The sequence below is a fragment of the Conger conger genome, chromosome 10 (assembly GCF_963514075.1).
Source record: "Conger conger chromosome 10, fConCon1.1, whole genome shotgun sequence".
Classification (NCBI taxonomy): domain Eukaryota; kingdom Metazoa; phylum Chordata; class Actinopteri; order Anguilliformes; family Congridae; genus Conger; species Conger conger.
Genome location: NC_083769.1, coordinates 44,080,544 through 44,101,133, shown reverse-complemented (window position 1 = coordinate 44,101,133; position 20,590 = coordinate 44,080,544).

The window sequence follows — 20,590 nt, the reverse complement described above, 5'->3', positions numbered from 1 at the left end:
GGAAAAAGCCGATGTCATCAGTGGAGTGCAAGAAAAGGGACTGTTTTGCTTCTGGAACGTTTTCTTCGACTTCTGTGAAAGATACATTTACTAAAATCAAACGAAGAAAGGTTAAAGGGAGAAAAAGACCTTCAGCTAAATCACCAGAAGACACGGAAAGTGACTGTGAGATTTGCAGGTAAGTTGCGCGCGGTATAGGATGATGAGTTTAGTAGTGTTATTCTCTGGACATAAACCGAAAAATATATAATATATATTTGTGAAATTAAGTTTGACTGACTTGAAAATGCTAAATATGGATATTGTAATTCTGACTTCGTCTTCTATGAGTATCCGTAAGCACATAGGCTACATTTGGCCTACAGAAATAGCCTACTGTGTATATGCTCTCCACATGTCTTAGGCGGAGTTAAAAGATTTTTAATAAAGCTCGAATAATAGGCCTATTTAGTTATGATTTCAGTAAAATCTTTAAACATTAATAGTAAAACATTATTATTATTGTTATTATTGTTGTTATTATTATGCTATTTTTGTTAGGCTGTTATTATTATTATTATTATTATTATTATTACTATTATATGTGAGAGTTCACGATTTTATCCTCCAGCAACTGTACCAATAACTGATTGATGGATTGTGTTGTTTTTACTTTAATGAATTGTGATATATGATTTTACTGGGCTACAAATGCTAGTAAATGTGTTGTTGCTCTCCTTCCTTTTCTTCTTCGTCCTCAGTAAAGAAATAACTTAGACAACATAAAAAATAATAATGAAAAAATCACTCTCCAACCCAGTACGCCACAGTGAATAACACGTCAAAGATTATTTCGTGTTCTTTGGACAATCTTTACTTATTCGTAAAAAATATATGATTTTAATGTTGTCAATGGTCTTGTAGTAACGTATTTCCTTGCGGGGTTTGGATGGGGTGCTCGACGTGCCTTTTGGACTAGTTGTATCTGCGCTGTTTTCCTTCTTTTAGGTGTTCTGTCTCTGCTGGGTTCACAAACAGCCGCACGGTTCGTCGCATTCTGACAGCCTGTATGGTCTCATTTCTGGCTCTGTTAGGCTCAGTATCCGTGGACCTCAGTGCAAACACGGAGTTATGGCGAACCACCCAGGATGCGCTTCAGGAGCTTACGTCTTGCAGGACTAATATCATACTCAGCCTCATCGGAACGCTTCAGAATGAGCGGAGTATGTGTACTGCAGGGTCGAGTGACACGTCAGAACCGGGAACTTGCATGCTAACAGCTTTAGATGTCCCCTCTCTCGTTATCCAGCTTTGTGAAGAAATCCAAGTTCACGAAGACGGCCGGGGACTTCCATGCAATGATAAACTCACCCAAGTTTGTGCGGATATTAAGGAAGACATTTTCACGTTCCTGGGTGCAACCCAGAGAGCAGGGGCCATGGATGTCAACAATGTAACCTCCTTATCCCTGTCTATCTTACGGGTGCTTGGGTTTTGGGGGGATCCGGAGGAGGACATCAGGAAAGTGCGGCAAAATGCTGACTGGGCCAACGTCCTGTCACTGAGGCAGCTGGTGATATTCAAAGAACTCAACTACCAATTAAAGGAGTCGCCCTCGCTGGCTGGTGAAGTGAGCTTCCAGAACTCCTGGCACCGCTCTCTGAATGGCCTGATCATCGGCAAGCTGCAGTCCGAAGCCTTTCACGACTGCTGGATGCAGAACGTTGATCCGAGACCGAACTCCACCCGGCAGTGGCCCCAAGACCTGCTCGTCCTGCTCCCCTCGGCCGCCCTCCGGCCCTCGACTCCGACCGGGCCGGCGTTCGCCGACACGCTGGCGGACGTGCGAGAGTGCTTGCTGGAAGCGGGCGTGCAAACGCTCCGGCGGAAGTCCAGGGACTTCCTCTCCGGCCTGAGCCTGAAGCTCTGCCTGCTGGCCATCGCCTGCCTCATCTACCCCATAGTGCTGCTGTCCTTCAAGCAGATGACGGAGTGGATCCAGAACTACGCTCGGAGCCTCACGCACCGGACGGAGGACCTGAAGCAGCAGCGGCGGCTGGCTGAGGACCTGCTGCACCAGATGCTGCCCAGATCCGTGGCCAAGCAGCTGCGGCAGCAGAAACACGTCAAGGCGGAGAGCTACGAGACGGTGAGGCCGCAGATTCATGCGCTAACAGCAACTGTGTAGCGTCATCACAATGACGTGTACCCAGCGTAGGGCGACATGGTCTCAGGCGGTAAGAGCAGTCGTCTGGCAGTCGGAGGGGTTTGCCGGTTCGATTCCCCCGGCCCGGGCTGTGTCGAGGTGTCCCTGAGCAAGACACCTAACCCCTAAATGCTCCTGAGGACCTGGTCGGTGCCTTGCATGGCAGCCAATCGCCGTCGGTGTGTGAGCGTGTGTATGAATGGGTGAATGAGAAGCATCAATCGTACAGCGCTTTGGATAAAGACGCTATATAAACCATTTACCATTTACCCAGCAGAGCCCAGCTATCACAGTAACATGTACCTAGAAGAGCACAAGAATCACAGTAACATGTAGTGCCTAGAAGAGCACAAGAATCACAGTAACATGTAGTGCCTAGAAGAGCACAAGAATCACAGTAACATGTACATAGAAGAGCACAAGAATCACAGTAACATGTAGTGCCTAGAAGAGCACAAGAATCACAGTAACATGTACATAGAAGAGCACAAGAATCACAGTAACATGTACATAGAAGAGCACAAGAATCACAGTAACATGTACATAGAAGAGCACAACAATCACAGTAACATGTACATAGAAGAGCACAACAATCACAGTAACATGTAGTGCCTAGAAGAGCACAACAATCACAGTCACATTTAGTACTTAGAAAAGCACAATAATCACAGTAACATGTAGGACCAAGATGAGCACAGCCATCTCAGTAACGTGTAATGGGATAAGAAGGCAGTGCAACACATTTCACTGCCTGTAAAACATATAACATGTCCTGAAATAACTCAAACTATAATTTGGTGAGTTGGGATCATGTTGGCCTACTAATGTAAATTTGTGGCAAGTTTCTTGAAGGATGTAATTTTGTTTTTCTCAGATTTAGTGGAATTATTTCATGTCAAAGACCCCCCCCTCCCACACACACACACATACACACACACACCATTTAGAAGAAAAAAGCACTCTCTATCAGATATGTTGGAAAAGGGGTAACATAATTTATGAATGTATTCTATTTGTTTGTTCTCATTGTTGTAGTAATTACCTATAATTATGGTTTTACATATTCAATAGGAGATAAAACGGGGTCTGCCACGGAAAATGGTCTGCCTCTTATCCAGGGAGGATGAACAGCTGGGTCCTAAAGCATTGCACTCTCCTTGGGGAAATTGGATCTATTCACCCTCTGAGCAATTCTTACACAGTTTCCATGTGAAGAGAATGTGGTTATAAATGGCATTGTCGCGTTGGATAAAAGCGGCTGGAAAATTCAATGTAATGTAATGCAATGCCTATTTTCCAATCAACAACCACAACATATATTTTTTAAATTAATAACAATAATAGGACTAGAAATTATATTACTACTACTACTACTACTAATAATAATAATAATAATAATAATAATGCCAAACTATACTTGGTGAAGGTAATTTCATTTCTGTGGTTGCAGATATTATTATATTTTTTATGTACTTTTATGTTTCATGCTGTGAAAGTAATAGTACAAAAGTAATATTTAATCAGGATATATGGTATACTTGGAATACCTGGCTGGCACTCATTCATAATGTGCTAACTGTAGTTTATTGCTGCTTTATGAGAGAGTATCCTATCACACATATTATAAACTAATTGCCGGGGGTGGGAGTGAAATGACTGATGAAAATGATGCATTGATTTGTTCATGTGTTCATTTTTCTCGTCTCATTTCCAGGTGACGATCTTCTTCTCGGACATCGTGGGCTTCACCATGATCTCAGCGTCCTGCACTCCCATGCAAGTGGTGGAGATGCTGAACAACCTGTACGTGTGCTTCGACACCCGCATCGACTCCTACGATGTGTACAAGGTATGAATGGGACATGACACGTGTGTGTTTCATCAAATATTAAGGATATCTACAGCTGTTTTGCGCAAGAAATGTGTTTTTATTTTACAATATGCCATGATGCATGCACATCTCGTTTGCTGCTTGGAATGATCAAAAGCTTAGGGAAAGTTATTTTACTTCTTTATTTCTAAACATTTTTATGCTCTTCCGCTTTTATACCCCAATTTGGAATGACCAGTCTTACCATATCAAACCACTTGTTCCTGGTTGGCTTAGCCAGTATCCACTCACCCCCTGAGCACTTTATTAGGAACATTTCTACTTTATTACACCTAATCGCATTCATGCGATTATCTAATCAGCCAGTTGAGGTGGCAGCAGTGCAATGCATACAGTCATGGAGATACGGGCCAGGAGCTTCATTTAATCAACCATCAGAATGGGGAAAAATGTGACTTTGACTGTGGAATGATTATTGGTGGCAGACAGAGTGGTTTGAGTATCTCAGAAACTGCTGATCTCCTGGGATTCTCAAGCACACTAGTCTCTAGAGTTTGCAAAGAATGGTGCAAAAAAACAAAAATAAATCCAGTGAGCAGCAGTTCTGCAGACCGAAACGCCTTAATGAGAGACGTCAGAGGAGAATGGCCAGACTGGTCAAAGCTGACAGGAAGGTGACAGTAACACAAATAACCACACATTACAACGGTGGTATACCGAAGAGCATCTCTGAACACACAACGCTTCATAACTCTAAGTGGATTGGCTATAGCAGTAGAAGTAAAAGTCTACTAAGTACCTAATAAAGTACTTGGTGAGTGTATGTAACACCAACCAGCTTGTCAGGAGTCTTATCTCCTAAGCCAAAGTCGTATGGGTACCTGGGTTTATTCCTTCCTCTTGTTGATGGGTCAAGCTCCTAGTGATTATTAACAGTTGCTGACTAAAAGCCTCTTCTTCAACCGGTGCTAGCTCTCTAGATGTAGGTTTCTTTTGTGTAAAGGTGTCATAGGTGTGTGTATCAGGCACGCACAGCTGGTTGTGATCTCTGTGTGGGCAACTACATCAAAACCAGGCCTTGGCTTGGCCCAAACTTACCATAATATTTCATGGCACATCTGTAAAGACTGAGCCAAAATGGAACCGTGGTTGCCCCCCGCAGGTGGAGACCATCGGCGATGCCTACATGGTGGTGAGTGGCCTGCCGGAGAGGAACGGGGACAAGCACGCCGACGAGATCGCCAAAATGTCCCTGGACCTTGTGGCGGCGGTGCGACAGGTGTCCATACCCCACATGCCCAGCCAGAGGCTGCAGCTCCGAGCGGGAATCCACACGGGTGTGTCAGCTAGCCCTCTATCGGCATCGTCACTGTCGCTACTGGTCACCACTGCTATCGCCGGCAGTGATATATTGTTACCACTATCTTTGTCATTGCTATCGCTCCCATTGCTATCGCTCCCACTGCTATCACTGTTACCACTATTGCTCCCACTGCTATCACTCCCATTGCTATCACTCTTATTGCTATCACTCCCATTGCTATCACTCTTATTGCTATTGCTCCCACTGCTATCACTCTCATTGCTATTGCTCCCATTGCTATCACTCTTATTGCTATCGCTGTTATCTCTTTTCACATCACGGTTATTGCATCGCCACTAATGCCATCTCAGCCATCCTCATCACCGCGATCACTGCCACCGCTATGGCCATCATTGCTACAGCTGTCACCGCTTGTGGTGTCACTGCTATACCACTGTCACTGCTATTGTTCATTACCGCTATTGCGGTCCTAGCCTCTGTCACCATTCACTGCTATTGCCATTACCGCTATTGCTGTCCTAGCCTCTTGTCACCATTCACTGCTATCGCCATTACCGCTATTGCTGTCCTAGCCTCTGTCACCATTCACTGCTATTGCTATTGTCATTACCGCTATCTCTGAAACCGCCATTACCTGGCTGTCACCAGCATCACCAACACCGCCATAGCCAGCATTCCCAGTCCTCACGCACTCATTTTAGACCTGGGATTAAAATTCTGCGCACACGCTACTTGCCAGCCTCATTTTTTGATTCTCGCTAAGCCGCTGAAGATGTAAGACGTTCAGGTACAGTAGGACTGAAACGCTGTGAGGGGGACATAATTCGAATTCCTTATGTTATGGGATGGGGGTACATTTTGATTATTACCTATGACATTTGTCCCCAGGTCCCTGTGTAGCAGGAATTGTGGGTTCCAAGATGCCCCGGTACTGCCTGTTTGGGGACACGGTCAACACCGCCTCTCGGATGGAGTCCACCAGCCTGCGTAGGTGGCTCTTTCTTCTGTGTAGGGGTGGCTTTTAATATTCAGCACTGTTTGTTACTTAGAGAGCTCCTGTGTAGTTTTTTTTCTCTCTCTCTCTCTAGCAGAGAGTGCCTTCATGAATACTGCCTTATTTGGATTACCATAGCGATGCCTATTTTAGCCAATTACACAGACCTCTCAGACAGGTGCATGAGAAGCTGGTTAGTCTCGGAGATATACACTCAGTGAGCACTTTATTAGGCTTTTTTGCCCGCAGAATTGCTGCTCGCTGGATGTTTTTTTAGCACCATTCTCTACAAACTCTAGAGACTGTTGCGCGTGAAAATCTCCGGAGATCAGTAGTTTTTGTAGATACTCAAGCCAAGTCTGGCAGCAATAATCATTCCGCAGTCACTGAGATCACAATTCTATAAAGTGCCCACTGAGTGTAGCTGTGTGTTTACCATATTTGAAGGTATGTTATGCTACGTTGAGCCAAAAAAATTATTTTTGCTCATTAATACACAGAATTGTGAGGTTTGGGGTCCACTGTTTAACCCAAAATATGTATAAAACTGCCTCTGTGTTCTTGTGCGTCAGCTCAAAGGGTCCATGCCAGCTCAGACACTTACATCGCCCTCATGAAGGACAACGCCTACGAGCTGGAGTTCAGAGGGGAGATCGAAGTCAAGGTCAGGCTCCATCTCCCACACGCTAGAATGGCCATTCCATTTGGAATGGGGGGTGACATCGGCTGAGGCGGTAAGAGCAGTCGTCTGGCAGTCGGAGTGTTGCTGGTTCAATCCCGCCCTGGGTGTGTTGAAGTATACCTGAGCAAGGCACCTAACCCCCAAGTGCTCCTGATGAGCTGGTTGGTGCCTTGCATGTCAGCCAATCACCGATGGTGTGTGAGTGTGTATGGGTGAATGAGAAGCATCAATTGTCCAGCGCTTTGGATAAAAGCATTATATAAATGCCAACCACTTATCATTTAATGCAAAATGGCGTCGCTTTGAAATTAATTGTTCACTGATTTGTATGAAGGCGCAATTCTCTATTTGATTGAGCTGGTAAAGCTGCCTTAAGCTGTTTTTTCAACCCTTTTAGCTGGTCGAACCAGGTTCTCTCTAGCTAACCAGTCTTTAGTCAGCTATTCCACCAGTTGGCCACCAGCTTACTCTACCAGCTTAACCAGATTTGTCCAGCCACAGGCCAGCTATGCCTAGCTAGGAACGTAAAGAACACGATTAGTTTAGAATCCCAGCTGGCCTTACCTGGATATTTTAGCCAGGTAATAATAAACACTGACTCCTTCACTTGCGTAAGTGACTGAACCTACCTTGTGTCAATTGGTGTGGGTTGATGCAAATGTGAATTTAATTCTAGCAGAATGCTAACACCTACTTAACTTCGCTCTGTCTCTATTTGCGCAAGTGCTAATAGTCCCGCTCTTTATTTTGCCATTTTGATTAATGAAGTGCTGTGTTTAACAGCTATTAAGAAAGCTGAGGTCTGATTGAACTATCCTGAAGAGTTGCAGTGGGAGTTGGGGCACTGACTATTGGAGAGACACTCGCCCACTGTTACACAAAGAGTTAGAAATGTACAGTGCGGGCACATTATTGAGCATATTTCCGGGTGTATTATCTCATTTTCGGCACTGACTACGTGTCTGGGGTGTTGTTTTTTGTCCTTGACTGCCTGCGTTGTACTCTTTTCCAGGGAAAGGGCAAAATGAAGACCTACTGGCTGATCGGTCACAAGAACTACAGCGTTCAGAACGACAGTTTGGTGTGCCACTGGAACCCCAGTATGGCCAGAAAGAAGACGAAAGTGGCGCCTCGTAGCAGTGGGTCTATAGAGCACGTGAGTATGAGACTACAGCTGTGGAAGCTCTCTCTCTCTTCACTACCAGCAGTGCTGTTGTCCTGGTGCATTGTGGGAAATGCTCTTTGACCCACATACAGTGAGCAGTGCTCTGACCCAGTGCGTTGTGGGAAATGCTCATTGAGCCATACACAACTAGCAGTAATTTGGCTCTGGTGCATTGTGGGAAATGCTCATTGAGCCATACACAACTAGCAGTACTTTGGCTCTGGTGCATTGTGGGAAATGCTCTTTAACCTACACAGGCATCAGTGCTTTGCTACAGTGCATTGTGGGAAATGCCCTTTGACCTACACAGGCAGCAGTGCTTTGGCTACAGTGCATTGTGTGGAATGCTCTTTGACCTACATAGGTAGCAGTGCTTTGGCTACAGTGCATTGTGTGGAATGCTCTTTGACCTACATAGGTAGCAGTGCTTTGGCTACAGTGCATTGTGTGGAATGCTCTTTGACCTACATAGGTAGCAGTGTTCTGAACCAATGCATTGTGGGAAATAGTCTTTGACCCATATAAAACCATCAGTGCTTTGGCCACGGTGCATTGTGGGAAATGCCCTTTGACACACACACAGCCAGCAGTGCTCAGGCACAGGTGCATTGTGGGAAATGAGGTCCCCAGGCTGTACTCTCATGTGTCCATCTCTCCCCCAGTCCAACGCCAGCAGCCTGTTCCCCAGCCCCCGGGAGAACACCACGCCCGTGTCCCTGTTGGACTCTGACCTCCCGAGGGCCCCGGAACCCCAGGGCCCCTTGCTGGTGAGGGCCCAGGTGGAGCAGTGCCCTGGAGGATCGGGGATGCAGGCCTCTACGGTGCAGGACAGACCACACCTGCTGCCCGGGTCCGTCTCGCCCATGTAAACCACGTTGGACAGGATACATACCTGTTTTCATGAAATTACTGCATAGTCCTGGTTTAATCAACATCTGCCCTTAGATATGATTTTAAACTGAGTGCAAGTGTTAGTGTTTCTTCTTCTTCGCAAACACAGTCTGACGGGCTCGGCAACCACAAAACATAATTTAGAAAATGTTTTTGTGAAGAAACATTGGTATTTATTTGCATCCAAATTAGAATCATATCTTGATTGAATCCAGGCTGGTGATTTTGTATAAATCTTTTACAATTTATTGATGTTATTGTGTGATCACACTTAAACAACACTTCAGCTCCTAGGTTGGATGGTTGATGTTGTGTGGCCATAAAGCAAGAAATCAGTGGGGTTCTGTGAGTGGCTGCAGAAAGTAATGACCTTCCTCTGCGTTAATCTCATCAACTTTTCTCACTGCTGTATAATATTATCTCTGCAAATGCATTCATGGCACACTTGCTATGTGATTAAATAAACAGACAACAATGTGTCATTTTGTATGCTTTTGGGAGTGCTATGGTATTTTTAATAAATCCTTAGAATAATCTTCTCAGCTTGATCAGTCATTTGAGTCAGCGCTATGACACTTACTGTGGTTATTGCCCTCTGTTCAAAGACCCAGCACCCTTACCATAATATATCTAAATGATATGTATATTTTTCATTATTTTGGCATGAAGTTATATCATTAAAAACTAATAAAATGAAAACTCAAATCACAACGAAGTTGGAATAAAGCAGTTATAAAAAGCTCACTCTGCCAATGTTCGTTACCTGCTGTATTTGGTCCTGGAGGGGAATACATTATTGTCATAAAGTGTCATTGTGTGCAGGGGCATCCTGTAAAGAAAGAGCTCACGTCTCTGCTGGTTTAATAGGATGAAATGACATGGAAATTGTCGGGGATCGTGGCAAAGGCTGTTAGTGGTGGAGAGGCCCTGATTGATGCAGCATCTGAAGAAGCTGCCTAGTGTGTGTGTACGTTTGTGTGTGTGTGTGTTTGTGTGAGTCTGTGTGTGTGCGCCTGTGTGTGTGTTTCTGTGTGCACGTGTGTGTGTTTGTGTGTGCGTGTGTTTTTTTATTGTGTGTGTGTGTGTTTGTTTGAGTGATTATATTTGTGTGATTGTGTGCGTGTGCGTTTGTGTGTTTGCCTGTGTGCAAGTGTGTGTGTGTGTGCGTGTGTGTGCATGCACACATGTTTTTGTGATCGTGTGATTGTGTGTGTGTGTGTTTGTGTGAGTCTGTGTGTGTGTTTGCGCCTCTGTGTGTGTTTCTGTGTGCACGTGTGTGCGTTTGTGTGTGTGCGTGTTTTTTTTATTGTGTGTTTGTTTGAGTGATTATATTTGTGTGATTGTGTGCGTGTGCATTTGTGTGTTTGCCTGTGTACAAGTGTGTGTGTGTGTGCGTGTGTGTGCATGCGCACATGTTTTTGTGATTGTGTGATTGTGTGTGTGTGTGTGTGTGTTTGTGTGAGTCTGTGTGTGTGTGTGCGCCTGTGTGTGTGTTTCTATGTGCACGTGTGTCTGTTTGTGTGTGCGCGTGTTTTTTTTATTGTGTGTGTGTGTTTGTTTGAGTGATTATATTTGTGTGATTGTATGTGTGTGCGTTTGTGTGTTTGCCTGTGTGCAAGTGTGCTTGTGTGTGCGTGTGTGTGCGTGTGTATGTGTGTGTGTGTGTGTGTGTGTGTGTGTGTGTGCGTGTGTGTGTGTGCGTGTGTGTGTGCGTGTGTGTGTGCGTGTATATGTGTGTGCGTGTGTGTGCATGTGTGTGTGTGTGTGTGTGTGTGTGTGTGTGTGCTTCCATTGTGTGACACTGAGACTGTGGATAATTGCGTTCGCTGAAAGCACACAGGCCAGGAGACCCTGCTTTCGTGTTGGCCAGATGTGACACAGCCGTGTGTGTAAAATGGCTGTCATAGGCAATACTGAACGCATCCGACATGTAACAGCCAAGACCACACCCAATAAATGATTTTTACTGCTAGTTTACTTACAGTTCACAGCAGTGAACAGCTCACTGTTACGCAAAGATAAAGTGTATTATATTACTAGTGAAAGGAGATAAGGATCTTTGGATTGGAAAATACTTTTGCTGTACAGCATATGTAAGTAAGGAGATATTCACTCCAAAGGTTTAAATGTAAATATTAATATTATTATGATGGCCATAAGGAAAGGGTGTCCTGCAGCCCTGGTGTTTCCTGCACACCAGTCTCCGGTTTCTGAATAATATTATGACCACAAGATGGCGGTAGATAGTCATTTAAAAGAAATGTTTTTGCTGCTCTTGGTGCCCAAACATTCAGAGAGCTGAGAAAAGGAAGCCAACTCTATTTTTAATTTACCGTTTCATTTTATTTTTTTTATATTGTATGACTTACAAATTGAATGTATTGCATGAGGCATTAATCTTATCTCCCATTAACCACACAGAAATCATGCATATTAAGCTTGAGTCAGCCCTGAACCCGTTCAAATAAGTAAATAAACACATAGACGTATGTGTAAATTACAGTCCCCTACCCCAAGATATTTTAATTCATGTAATAAGGCAGACAAATATAAAAGACCCACACACTGGCATAAAAATGGAAGAAATCCAAAGAGGATTACATAAAAATACTGATTATTAGAAAGGCAAAGGGGCAAGTTCAAGGCAAATGAACCTTTCCAACGGTCTAGTATATCAAGTGGTGGTGATATAGCCTGATTGTAGTTATGATTGTAGTTATGTTATGATTTTAACATTTGTGTAATAATACACAAGCGACAAACTGGAAACTGCAGAGGTAACAGCTTCAATAAATGACAAGAAGCACAGTAGTGTCCTCTAGCGGTCAGTTCTGGAAACTAAAACTTTGGCCTATTTCTCTGGTCTTGATATTTCACCATCGCTCAGGGCCAATTCATTTCAACCCTAACAAAGCACACCTCATTCAACGGCTAGCAACCTCATTGAGCTGCTAATTAGTGGAGTCAGGTGTGCTAAATTAGGGCTGAAATGAAGACCTACAGGATGGTAGCTCTCCAGCGACAGGGTTGGGCAGCCCCCTGACTGAGGCACAGCATTGTTTTTTAGATCAACCCTCTGCGTTGATCTCTGCGTATGCTGCTTTTTGTTCCAGCCAATTAGTATAATTAAGGTGAGGGTGTTCCTTAAACAGACTTTTAACACAATGCTGCTTTGGCTCATTACCGTTTGCTTTGTCCTTTTTCATTTTCCACACATGGTTTAGTATCAATGAGGTGTACACGTTCAGCGCTTATGACATCATTGATTTCAGCTGTAGGGCTATCAATTAATTAACGGATTAAATATGTGCACTCTTCCGTAAATTAATAATTTACCAAGGCACATTGCAGAAAGTGAAGGCATTAGTTGTCTAAAAATGGACCTGATTGGCTGAATCTCTTGAAATTGATATGGAATATTAATTATTTTTCAACATGAACATCTTTCTGATATGTCACTGAGAGAGTAATAATCATCTCTCATTAAACCAGTGGTCTGCAAGACCTGGTCCTGGTGGACTACTGGATCTACTGGTTTTTATTTTTAGCTTAAAATCAGCACCCAGTGAGGTGAGGAAACTGTGCTAACTTTTTACTTTTTACTTTTTAGTGCAGAGTCACAATGAAAAACAGGACCAGGGCTGAAGATCACTGCCACAGTCACAGATAAAGTGCCTCTGTCCTGTTTGCACGGACTGCTGAGAAATCATATGACCCACAGCACCGTATCCTGTAAGCACTTGAAGCTTTCAGCAGCTCATGAATGGCTGGAGGTAACTGGGCAGAACCAGAGCTGCCTGTCACTCCTGATCCAGCGCTGGTCCATAGCGGCACTGAACCAGTTCATACTGGCCTGCAGCCACATTCACTGTTCAAAAAGAACACACGCTTATGCTCAGTAGTGTAATATGTCACAGTAATATGTGCCAGAAACATGAACAGGGAGATGTATTATTAATGAATTAACCTCACATACAGTGTGTGTCTAATTGTCTGATAGACAAAATAATAATCTTGTACAGAATATTGCGAGCAAAATGTATTAGATGAAGTTTGCAGAAGAGATTTTAATCCAAATGAGACTTCCTGCATAACAAAATAAATATAATTATAATCAGAAGAGAGTGAGATAATATGTTGGAATTAAATTTATGGCTCAAGAAACATTTTATTGGAACAATTTATTTAGACATTGGGCGCATACAGATACGGTATGTGCTCACTCTGTTATGTCACAATATGCAAGTAAAGTATGAATATTAAAAAATTGCCCCAGAAACTAAGTGGACTACTAAAGTGGTTTCTGAAATGGAGAGCACGGCATTTAGCTATGACTTTCGTCCAATTGATACTTGATACTGAATGGCGGATAAAACCAAGACGAGAAGCATTACTTACGAGTGCTACTTGCTCTGTACCCTTCACGGGATCGGCTGTAACCAGGGCTGTTTAAAGCCACTAGGTAGATTACATCAATTTTTGGTAGCGGCGACTAAAAGCTTGACCTCTGTGTAATTGAGCAAGACATCAACAGCAGTAATGTTGATTGGTACCCCCGCGTAAACAGAACAGGGCCTCCTCCGCACTTAACCTCTGACCCAAAGGCATCGTCAGAGGATCGGGGGCAGCGTCGGATCACCGCCGTTTACGTGGGTAACGGTAAACTATTACATCAAACCACTCCACCTGAAACTGCGCGGTAATTGCTGTTAGATTTTCCTCCAGTTGCTGGAATGACGGCACGATTATTTGATTTCTATGTATAAAGGGAAGGAAAATAGGGCTTCAACAGAAATGGCTTTTCTTGTTAAAGAAAAACTTTGGTTTACTTTTCTTTCTTTAATGGACAGCAAGATTTTGTTTTAAAATTGATGGTTTCTCCACGCTGTTTTTCTCTGACTGGTTTCAATTCAGTTCTCTAAATTTCACTGACAAAACTTTTGCTTAAACAATTCAGGGACAGCTCTTGCCATGTACTCATTAAGATATGGAAAGAGCCTAAAATGTGCAAATGCTTGTCCCAGGGGCAGTACCCTATGGGTGCATAACATTTACCCCTAGCCAACAATTTGTACCTTTTTTGCTTGGAAAATGTATTCACTTGTACCCAAAGAGTACATTACTCTACTTTCAGGGTATATTCAGGAACTTTGATCCTTGAAGAACAAAAATGTACCTCCACTATCACTTTAGTGTGGAGAGCATCTGTTTTCTTCTTTGATTGCAGCACCTCAAAGGTACTGAAGTTCTTCTCAAAGGTACTGAAGATCTCCTTACAGGGGCCGAGGTTCTCCTCACAGGGGCTGAAGGTCTCCCGGTCTTTCTCTGAGTCGGTGCGAGTCGACGGCGGGGCGGAGCGCCGTATGGCAGGGAGCCTGGGCCACACCGGGGTCCCGGGATTGATGGACGAGGCGTGGAGCAGAAGGCGACAGCGAGACCTCAGCGCTGCCCCCCCCTCCCCTCGCCCCCCCAGAGGCGGTGCGGCTGTCGGCGTGTGGAGCCGAACGTCAGCCACACTCACTTGTCCGGAGGTGTGGAAGCTGGCTGGGCTCATTAGGGGAAATGGCACCCCACACATTCCGCCAGATAATAAAACTGTCACGGGGGGGGGGGAGCCTGATGACTGGCGCGCCAGTCCATCAGTCCTCTGCAGCTCCGGGCTGGTGCCCGTGTCCTCACCCCCCCGGAGTAATAACACCGTCTCCAGGCGGTGATTCATAAACACCCCCGTGCACCCACGCCAGCGCCCCGCCGACTTCGCCCCTCGGAGCGGTGTTATGATCTCATCGTCTCGGGCAGGGGAGAGGAGTCGCGCGGCGGGAAGCGTTCACAGGACAAACAAATGGCCCGTGTCTGCCCCCCAACCCACCGCCCGCCCGCCCGGAGGTGTTCTGCGGCTCGTTTTTAAACCCATTTTTAACCTCTGTTTTCAGTTAGCTCACTTTGTATTTGGCCCTTCACTGCACCCTGCTGAAAAAAATAGCTCAAGCTAGGTTTTGAAACCAGTAGTTGGTGGACCAGTTCAGACCACTTCCCAGACATGGTTTTCGCTGGTTGACCAGTTCAGACCAGCTCCCAGCTTGATATGAATTGACCAGCTCAAGGTATGTGTTGAAACAGCTGACCAGGTTGACCAGCTACCAGCTCAGACAAGCTACCCACACCAGCTCATACCCAGCTAGACCAGCTTTATGACCAGCTCATACCCAGCTAGACCAGCTCCATGACCAGCTCATACCCAGCTAGACCAGCTCCATGACCAGCTCATACCCAGCTAGACCAGCTCCATGACCAGCTCATACCCAGCTAGACCAGCTTTATGACCAGCTCATACCCAGCTAGACCAGCTTTATGACCAGCTCATACCCAGCTAGACCAGCATTATGACCAGCCCATACCCAGCTAGACCAGCTTTATGACCAGCTCATACCCAGCTAGACCAGCTTTATGACCAGCTCATACCCAGCTAGGCCAGCTTTATGACCAGCTCATACCCAGCTAGACCAGCTTTATGACCAGCTCATACCCAGCTAGACCAGCTTTATGACCAGCTCATACCCAGCTAGACCAGCATTATGACCAGTTTGGCCATGCTGGTTGACCAGCTCATACCCAGCTAGACCAGCTTTATGACCAGCTCATACTCAGCTAGATCAGCTTTATGACCAGCTCATACCCAGCTAGACCAGCTTTATGACCAGCTCATACCCAGCTAGACCAGCTTTATGATCAGCACATACCCAGCTAGACCAGCATTATGACCAGTTTGCCCATGCTGGTTGATCAGCTCATACCCAGCTTGACCAGCTCAATTTTCAATTCTCCTTTACTTTTTGAAACCCACAGATGGTGTTTATGTAGCATGGTTAGCTCAGCTAGTTCGCTAGTAAGCACGGATGGTGCAGTGAAAGCGAAGGCTGGTAGCAGGTTATCGCGACAACACTCCCCGATGACGTAACCCTCAAATTCAAAAAAGCGTTGTGCCCTTGGCTAGAGGCGAGTTTGTCTTTAGCTGACTGGTAACGCGTTTGTTCAACAAATAATTTGGACAAGTGAATAGGCCGGGGTTCAAATCCCACGTCGGACTCAGGCAATTTCTCATCTGTTACATTTAGTAGTGTTTAGTTCCACTTTTCATGGTCAACCAGCTACCAGCCGTTTCAAAACCTAGCTTGAGCGTTTTTTTTCTCTCACACTGTCCCTGTGATTGAGTTCCGATCTTCAGGAAAGAGGCTGTCTGGGATTCCACCTTCCCTGGAAGGCTGGACACCACACTGACCCAGATCAGAGGCTACGCTCACATTCAGTCCCAACCTATCGATACGTTTCGGGAAGAATTCAATTCACTCGAGTGCTTGAAGTGCTCACATACTCTGGGATCAGACTCTAGACTAGAGATAGACAGACTCTAGATATGGGTGTTAAGGATTACTTCCTTCAAAAAAAAATGTAAGTTGAGATGCATTTGTTGATGGAGGAATAGAATAAATAAAATGTCGGGATTAATGGAGAACAGACAAAGCACAGATGACAAAGGAGAAAAAGAAATAAACGAATTTTACATTGGCAGATTTGGAGTGATCACATTCCATTCTCGAGCCCTTCCATCTCTTGACCCCCCACCCCCCGTGGTCGAGCTGTCACGGGAGGCATCCTGGCATATGAGTGTCCCCTGCATTCCACCCCCAAACATGGCCACGCCTGGTGGGTGGGAGGGGTGACCCCGGCCCATCACCCAGCGATCACTTCCTGTTTGCTCTTTTAAGGGGAGGCATTACAGGTGAAAAGGCTGGGTTTGGCTCTTTTTTTAGATAATCTGTAATTCCCCGCGTATTGAGTCATTCACCATGTTGAAATAGGAAAATGTGTTTCAACTTATATAAAAATGTAGTTTTCATATTAGTTGAAACTTTTTAAACTATTCATGAGAGAATTTGCATATGTTCGGAAACAATGAATAGAAGTCATAATAAAAGATTATTTTCTGAATATAAAATGTCATTTTTGATTGGAGGAATGGAGTGGAAGAATTTTTTTTTCCTCCGGGTGTAAGACCCGGGGCACCTCCTTACACCCAGCTCTAGTGGCGGTTGCCCTGAGAGACAAAGGAACTGAACTGAAAATGGAGACCTGACGTAAACAGGGGAGGCGTGGGGTGCAGTTGATGCCGTTGCACACGAGCCCTTTTATACCCCTTCAATAAGAACGACTGACACAAAAGAGCAACCTGCTAATTAAACAGGGGGCTGAATGCTGGCCCGCTTTTTTTTGATACCTCATTCCTTGACTGTTTCCCTGGTGTAATTAAAATAGCTTGGCAGGACTCATTTACGCTGGAGGTGATTAGATGCGTGGACGTTGATTTTAAGACAAAGCTAACCTCCAACTGCTTTACTTCCTCCTTCAATCTTGGCTAAATACAGGGCGAGAGATCTCTGTAAATAGCGGAGTTGTGTGCTTTTGCAGGGAGGGGGGCAGTCAGATATTCTCTTCCCCCGTCCTGGTCCTCCATCATTAGTCACTGTAGGAGTGGCAGTGCCCTGCAGAAACGCTATCAATACACGTCAGGGAGTAATGGGGAGCGGAGGGGGGTGCTAAAGAGATTTTAATGAGGCACAAACAACTCTTTTTGGGTTTGGGTTGCGGTGCGGTGATTGTGGAGAACGAACGCCCACACGGTGTAGGGGAGGTTGACCTGGGGCTTCACTGTGGACGGGATTTAAAGACGCTCTGCCGATGCTTTATCGAGTCAGTTCGGGGAGTAGAGTCGGGAGCTGTTGACGCTCCGCAGTCTACACAAGCCAAAACGCCAAATATCCAAATGAAGCCTTGCTTTAGATGCGAGCTCATATCTCAGGTCCTGTTTCATAGTGGTGACTGCCATAATGACACAGCAGTCTGAAACGATGGAGACACATCTCAGTCAACACGGCAAACTGCACTTCTATTCTGGTGTATTTTAACCATTGAAACATATCCACCTTTCAACACTTTTCAATGCAATTCCCAGAACAGCCGGAATTGAGAGGGACTGAATTCATGCAGCCTCTTGAATCAGTAGATAAATGGCCACAGATATAAATGTCTTTATAAATGTGTTTCTTTGTAATCGTTGACTTAGATCAGGGTGACCCAACCCTGTTCCGGGAGATCTACAGTGCTGTAGGTATTCATTCTAACCCTAACAAAGCACAGCAAGATGTCTCGTTGAGCTGCTTATTAGGAGAATCAGGTGTGCCAAATTAGGGTTGAAATTAAAACCTCAGGAACAGTCTCCAGGAATTGGGCAGCCCTGATTCAGAGCCTTCCTCTGATAGCTTAGCCAATCACAGATCAGAATCATCAGTTATACAATTCAATTTCTGCTGGCACGAATTTCTTTGCATATTAGGATCTTATAATCTCACAGAAAATGTTTGTATTTTTCACAGAATTAGCATAAGAACAATCTGCCACAAATAATAATTTAATTACATAGCTCTTTGTTATGGATTAGTAAAGCAATGTAAAGGAATTTCACACTGATCGCAAAAAAATTGGCCTATAGTTGTCAAGTAGATATTTTTAGACTGAGGCATAGATTTCCCCGCAATGTCAAGAGCTCCGTCCCATTATATATATGTTGCAAAGTTAATAATAGCACAGCCACAGGCTAAATATATCAGATGGCGTCTTCTACAACGGACTTATCTGCCCTTAAAGGTGTCACTGGAGAGAACACGACGAGCCCACGGTCTGGCGAGCCTTTTGCTTTCCCGGTAGTCCATAGCCAGATTCCACCGGCAGCCACGAGTTATGATGTAACTGTACGAATGTAGACTGGAACAGGCAGCCCCCCGAGAGGGGACATGCGCTCACCGGTCTCCTGCCCCTCGGGAATCTGAGGCACGGAGAGGCGGGGTGTCTCTGACGGGGCGCCGACATCCTCGCACCGCGGACAAACCAATCTCGGCCGGTCCAGCCACTGCTAAACATGCCTACAGCAACAGGTCACAGGCCAACCAAAACTAAATATCAACCAGGAAGGTGCCACTGTCCAAACGTCAAGAGGCTCGTTTATTTGTGATATTTAATAAAAAGCCAGTCAAAATAACTGCAGGCAACAATCCGATGATCTCTGTTTGCATCCCTTCAAGATCTTTACACAGCAAGATGTCCAGTGTCAATTTGACTGTAACAGAATGGATCAAACACTGACCACAGTGAGACCATATACTCTGTAGGAGTTGGTTTAACACTGAGCATTTCACGATACAATGTTCATGCAGTTCTTCTGGAGTCCAGTCTCTGCATTGTTCATCCACTGTCACGATACTGTGTATCCACTGAGGTTGAGCTGAGCGGAGCTTTATGTTAGAAGAGTACTCAGATACTGTTTGACAACATAGGCTCAACCAGCCCAATTAGACCTACTGTGAAATTAGTTCTTGTTGACATTTCTATATCTTGTTAGTTAATGGAAATGTGAGGTGCTGTTTTGACATCCGTAATTGCTGTACGGTACTTGAATCAACTAATCATGAATAACTAATTAAAAGGATGACGACCTTCTGCACTCTCAGAAATAAGGTGACAGTGGAGGTATATTTTCCCAAATGTACCCTGAAAGTACAGTAATGTTCTCTTTGGGTACAAATGAGTACGTTTTCCAGCAACAAGCATTGATATCTTTTTAAGCACTTTTCGTACCGTTATTTCTGAGAGTGTAAAAAAAAACTGCCACAGTGGCATTTCCACGCACAAGAACGTCCAATTTCAAATGTGAGGGCAGTGTAGTGTAAACATGGCCCGAAAAGTCATTCCTGCTTATCTTGCTTTCTGATAGTATCGCATCAAAGGATTGCATCAAAAATATGCTGAAAATGGACCCTGTTTCCTCTTGGAATTAATGCAAGGCGCAATAGAATACTATGGATTTGAAGACAAAACAATAGCTTATTTTTTCCCGGGGGGTGTTCAGCAGAAGTGAAACGGTCGTCTTTCAGCACACCGGACTGTGGCGCGTTCGCTCTCGGCGGTGGCTGGGGTCTGGCCTTCAGTGGCGGGGGAGAAAGTCAATGGCTTTGCGTTCATCGCTCCGCTGGCAGATGACGCGCGGAGGAAAATGCCATTTCGTTATGAGGTCTCACCTCTCCCCTCACCTTTCCTGCCGCACTTGCTGTGAACATCTCACGTCGTTTGCTTAACATTTTAATGTCCGCAGTCGCGTTATTAATCATTACGTGGCCGTTACGCTTCAGTAATAACGAATTACTCAAATGTTTTGCTGTGAAAATGCGCTTTACAACGTGGGTACTTCAGGAAAAGGAAGAGGAAGGAAAAAAAAGGAGGAAGTGCATATATACCGTATCCAGACCGCATGTCCTAATGTCCTCCTAAAAAGTATGGTGATGGTAGAGTGACATTTGGCATTTCTGCTACATATGTAAAACATCAAAAGATAAATATGAGAAAAGAGTATGGGCAATCAGCCTTGATTTCATGGAATTGACATGCACCATGTCTCACTATTTTACAG